The following is a 5,479-nucleotide window of genomic DNA, read 5'->3' as shown; positions in this document are numbered from 1 at the left end:
TTGTAAGCCGCTCTGAGACACCTTTGGGTAGTGAAGGGCGGGGTATAAATCCAATCTCTTCCTCCTCTTCTTTTACCTCACAGGGTGTCTGTTGTGGGGAGGGGAAGGGGAAGGAGTTTGTAAGCCGCTCTGAGACTCCTTTGGGTAGTGAAGGGCGGGGTATAAATCCAATCTCCTCTTCTTCTTAAAATAGCTGCCTCAGTCACAGGTTTGACGTTAAAAAGGCAGGAAATTCTTTTTTTGCCTCAGTTAATATCGGAGGTCATGCCTGAGGAAGGTGCCCCGCAACGGCTTCTCCTTGCAAGGTTCAGTGCACTGGGGCCGGGCTGTCCGTCTCCAGCTTCGACTGGGAAAGTGTCTGGCCTGGTGCAGGTATTACGGCACTCTTAACAGTGTCAAGGAGAGCGCAGGGGCACCTGCCCTCTTTCGCCTGCCTCTCCCATTCCTGGAAAAAGCACAGGCTCCGTAACAGCTGATAGTTGTCTTGGCCGCACTCGCCAACCTCGGAGGCTGCAGATCAAACGAAGGTGTGTCTTTATTTCCTGGAGTCGCGTCATTCTGATCACCTGCCGAGGAGCGCAGAGCCGGTCCGGCTAGAAATCTTGCCAGCGTGACAAGCCCGGTCAGGCCGTAACTGGAGCGCCGACAATTTACGTTTGCTGAGATATCTCCCGAGCCTGTTGTGTGGCTGATAAATGTGCGGTAAGAAAGGGAAATGACATCAGCCGAGATGAGTGGCCTGTGGGGCGTTTGCCAAACCGTCGCAGAGTCTCTGAGTGCTTCACCGTGAGCCGTTGTTGCGTATGCAACGTGAAGAGCAGAGATCCCCAACAAGGCGCCCACCAGTGTTCCCTCTAAGCTGAGTTAGTGTGAGTTAGCTCACAGGTTTTTAGCCTCCAGCTCGCACATTTTTGTCTTAGCTCAGGAAAGATGGCTACAGAGCAAACGGATTTATGCAGCAGCCAAATCGCCCGCTCACAACTTTAATGCCAGGAGCTCACAAAGTAGAATTTTTGCTCACAAGACTTCACAGCTTAGAGGGAGCACTGGTGCCCACCAAGTGTTTTAGTGGCAATAAAGGGGCTCTTGCCCGGCAGGGCTTTAAAGTATCCCTCTTCTCCCTGCATTGGACTTCCTATGGGGCTGGCTTTGCCTCCTGCAGCAGCCATTTTGTCACTGTGCCCAGCACCAGTGTTCCCTCTAAGCTGAGTTAGTGTGTGCCAGCTCACCGTTTTTAGTCTCCGGCGCCCACCTTTTTGCCTTCGCTCAGGAAGGAGGGCTCCAGAGCAAACCGATTGACGCAGCGGCCCAATCGCTCGCTCACAACTTTAACGCCAGCAGCTCACACAGTAGAATTTCTGCTCACAAGACTCCACAGCTTAGAGGGAGCCTTGCCCCACAGGTGCAAAAGGGTTGGGGACCCCTCTGGGATCCTGTGGATCTCCCCACAACAGACTTTCCCCACTTCCCAGAGGTTCACTCTTCAGGGAAGCTTGCTCGCACAGAGCAGGAAGCGCGCCACAAGTGGCAAAACAAAAGGTCTTATCTTTTTTTGGGGGGGAGTCAGTCATCGTCCATGTTGGTTGTCTCTGCAACAGGCTCTCCTGCGTCTCATCCCGTGCGACCTGTGATCGCTCAGCGGGGGGCTGCATGACACCTGGATTTCGTGCAATCGTTTATCCAGAGGGGTGGCCATGTTCGTCCGTCTGTAGCAGGAGAAAAGAGCAAGAGTCCAGGAGCACCTCCAAGACTAACAAAATCTGTGGCAGGGGAGGAGCTTGCGGGAGTCACGGCTCACTTCCTCAGATACAGCTAGACTGGGAGTCCCTCCGACTTCTATCACAAGGTTGATGGATTCCCGCTCTGTACGGCTAAATGTGGTGCCTTCCGTGGAGACAGATCGAGATGGGTGTTCTCGTCTGTAGCAGGAGAAAAGAGCCAAGAGTCCAGGAGAACCTCCAAGACTAACAAAATTTGTGGCCAGGGAGGAGCTTTCGGGAGTCACTGCCAATGTTCCCTCTAAGCCGTGGAGCCTCCTGAGCACAAATTCTACTTGGTGAGCTGCTGGCATTAAAGTTGTGAGCGAGCGATTTGGCTGCGGCAGAAATCACGTTTGCTCTGGAGCCCTCCTTCCTAAGCTAAGGCAATAATGTGTGAGCCGGAGGCTAAACAGCTGTGAGCTAGCTCACACCAACTCAGCTTAGAGGGAACACTGGTCACTGCTCACTTCTTCAAGATAGGCAGCCGTGTTGATCTGTCTGTAGCAGCAGAAAAGAGCAAGAGTCCAGGAGCACTTTCAAGACTAACAAAATTTGTGGCAGGGGAGGAGCTTTCGTGGGCCACTGCTCTCTTCTTCAAGATGGGTGGCCGTGTTAGTCTGTCTGCAGAAGAAGAAAAGAGCAGGAGCTCCTTAAGGTAAAGGTAAAGGTCTCCCTTGCTCGAAAGCCAGTCGAATCCGACTCTAGGGTTGCGGTGCTCATCTCCGTTTCAAAGCTGAAGAGCCAGCGCTGTCCGAAGACGTTTCCGTGGCCATGTGGCCGGCATGACTAGACGCCGAGGCGCATGGAACGCTGTTCCCTTCCCACCGAAGTGGTACCTATTTATCTACTTCCAGTTTCTTTCGAACTGCTAGGTTGGCAGGAGCTGGAACTGGAGACGGGAGCTCACTCCATCATGCGGCACACTCGGGTCTCGAACTGCTGAACGACCGACCTTCCACAGCCTGCAGTTCAGCATCTTAACCGCTTGAGCCACCGCAGCTCCTAGGAGCTCCTTAAGGACTAACAACGTTTGTGGCAGGGGAGGGGCTTTCGGGAGTCAGGGCTCACTTCTTCAGAGAGCAGTGACTCTCGAAAGCGCCTCCCCTGCCACAAACGTTGTTAGTCCTTAAGGTGCCCCCGGTCTCCTGCTCTTTTTGATTCATTCACATTATTATATTCCGCTTTTCTCACTGGGACCCAAGGCAGATTACGGGGAGCGAGTCGATAACAATCGACAGGGTGGGTCGTTCAGTAAAGAACGAGCTAGGATTTGGGTTCTAGATTTAATGATAATATAGTAATAATAATAATCCGATATTAATAAGTGCTCGACAAAAAGTCTAAAAACCAGAACTGAACCCAAGCGGTAGGTGTTCACACGGCACACTCGATGGTGCAAAATGACAACGGGAGCCGGCCCACAGCAAACTATACACAGTAGTGCAAAACAGGAACCGCAACGATTTATCCAAGTAACTTTGTGAAGCCTTTTGTGCATTGCTACCCTATTGCCTGTGCAGGAAAGCCCTCTTGAATAATTCATTTTTGCATCATTCACGGGAGACGGGGGGGCCTTCCTGATCCTCCCCAGGCAGGCCGTTCCACAAGAAGGGGGCCACCCCTGAGAAGGCACGTGGTCCGAGCAGTGGTTGACTCGCCCGATAAGTGAAGCTGTTGTGGCAGACCGTCGGGGGAGAGACGGTGTTCCAGAGATGAAGGTCCAAGGCAGTGAAGGGTTTTGTATGTGTTGACAGTCCTATTCCATACAGGTGAGCTATGTCTTCTCTTTCCCCTCCCACACCCTTTCAAATATCTGAGTTCCAGGGATCTGGAGTGACTGTGGAGGAGAAAGGGAGGGGTTGTGGCTTGCTGGCAGAGCATCTGCTCGGCATGCAGAAGGTCCCACACCTGAGACCCTAGAGAGCCATGAAGGGGGGACTGTAGCTCAGTGGCAGAGCGTCTGATCAGCATGCAGAAGGTCCCAGGTTCGATCCCCGGCATCTCCAGTTAAAAGGACCAGGTAGGAGGGGAGGGGAAAGACCTGCGCCTGAGACCCTGGAGAGCCATGAAGTGGGGCTGTGGCTCAGTGGCAGAGCCTCTGCTTGGCAGGCAGAAGGTCCCAGGTTCGATCCCCGGCATCTCCAGTTAAAAGGACCAGGTAGGAGGGGAGGGGAAAGACCTGCGCCTGAGACCCTGGAGAGCCATGAAGTGGGGCTGTGGCTCAGTGGCAGAGCCTCTGCTTGGCAGGCAGAAGGTCCCAGGTTCGATCCCCGGCATCTCCAGTTAAAAGGACCAGGTAGGAGGGGAGGGGAAAGACCTGCGCCTGAGACCCTGGAGAGCCATGAAGTGGGGCTGTGGCTCAGTGGCAGAGCCTCTGCTTGGCAGGCAGAAGGTCCCAGGTTCGATCCCCGGCATCTCCAGTTAAAAGGACCAGGTAGGAGGGGAGGGGAAAGACCTGCGCCTGAGACCCTGGAGAGCCATGAAGTGGGGCTGTGGCTCAGTGGCAGAGCCTCTGCTCGGCATGCAGAAGGTCCCACACCTGAGACCCTGGGGAGCCGCTACCAGTCTGAGTAGATACCGAGGGTCTGATTCATGTGTGACCTCTGGCACTCCTGCAGTGCAGCCCGGACATTTCTGAAAAGGATGCCCCAGATCTCCCCAAAGGACAGTGAAAACAGCAGGGACAATCAGACGGCAGGTGTGTATAAAGGAGAGACGGAGCTTTCAAGAGAAGCCGCTGGAAGGAGAGAACGGGAGATGGGGCAGCAGTTTCCAAAGACAGGGAGACCAGTGCTTTTCAAATAGGCTTGTTCCAGATCCCCGGGTCAGGCTCTGCAGTCGCATGGAATGGGGACAGGGCGTTGTCCCGGCCGCCCCGCTGCAGAGGAAAACATCTGGAACCCGCTGGCAACAGCCGGGCACTGAACCCGCGGGTTGGCTCAGAGGGGGCATTTGTCTCTTTTTGCGGCTGAGGCCCTGGAAACGGCAAGAGGGGCAGGGCGAGGGGAAGCGGGCCTGCCCGCCGCCAGCTGCAATCCGACCACCCGGCCCAGGGCAGCCCCAGGTAACCCCGGCTCTGGGGCAGGGGTGGTTTCGGGCCTCGGCCGTGCTTTGTGTCCTTCGCAAGGTTCCACAGTGCCAGGAAACCGTCGCTTGTTTTCTTGACCTCAGAATTAGGCCATTCACGATAAGGTCTGGCATGAGCCCACGGGGAAGGGGCGGAGAGTGTTTGTGGACTGCTGTGCAGCTGGTAGGACGTAATGGGGGGTGGAGAGAGAGAAGGACTCTCCTCCTGCCCTTAATGTGTGTGCAAAGTGCCGTAAAGTCACAGCCGGACTTACAGAGAACCCGCCTAGAGGCTGTCAAGGCAAGTGAAGAAAAAGAAGATGGATTTATACCCCACCCTTCACTGGGAGTCTCAGAGCAGCTGACAACCTCCTTTCCCTCCCCCTCCCCACAACAGACACCCTGTGAGGGAGGTGGGGCTGAGAGAGCTCTTTCGAGGACTGCTCCTGAGAGAACAGCTCTCTGACAGAACCAGGGCTTGTTTTGGGGCAGGAACGCACAGGGACGGAGTTCCAGCTGGCTTCAGAGTTGGCCACGCCCACTACAGCCAAACCCTCTGCGTGCGCGGCTACAGAGGGAAGGCATGGAGAGCGACCCCGAGGCGGGTAGGCCAGGGGGCCCTGGAAGGATCAGGGAGGCATTTAAACTGTCTT

The sequence above is a fragment of the Gekko japonicus genome, unplaced genomic scaffold (assembly GCF_001447785.1).
Source record: "Gekko japonicus isolate JY-2015 unplaced genomic scaffold, Gekko_japonicus_V1.1 scaffold1389, whole genome shotgun sequence".
In the NCBI taxonomy this organism is placed as follows: Eukaryota; Metazoa; Chordata; class Lepidosauria; order Squamata; family Gekkonidae; genus Gekko; species Gekko japonicus.
The sequence above is the reverse complement of the archived record's forward strand: the minus strand, read 5'-3'. Positions refer to the sequence as shown.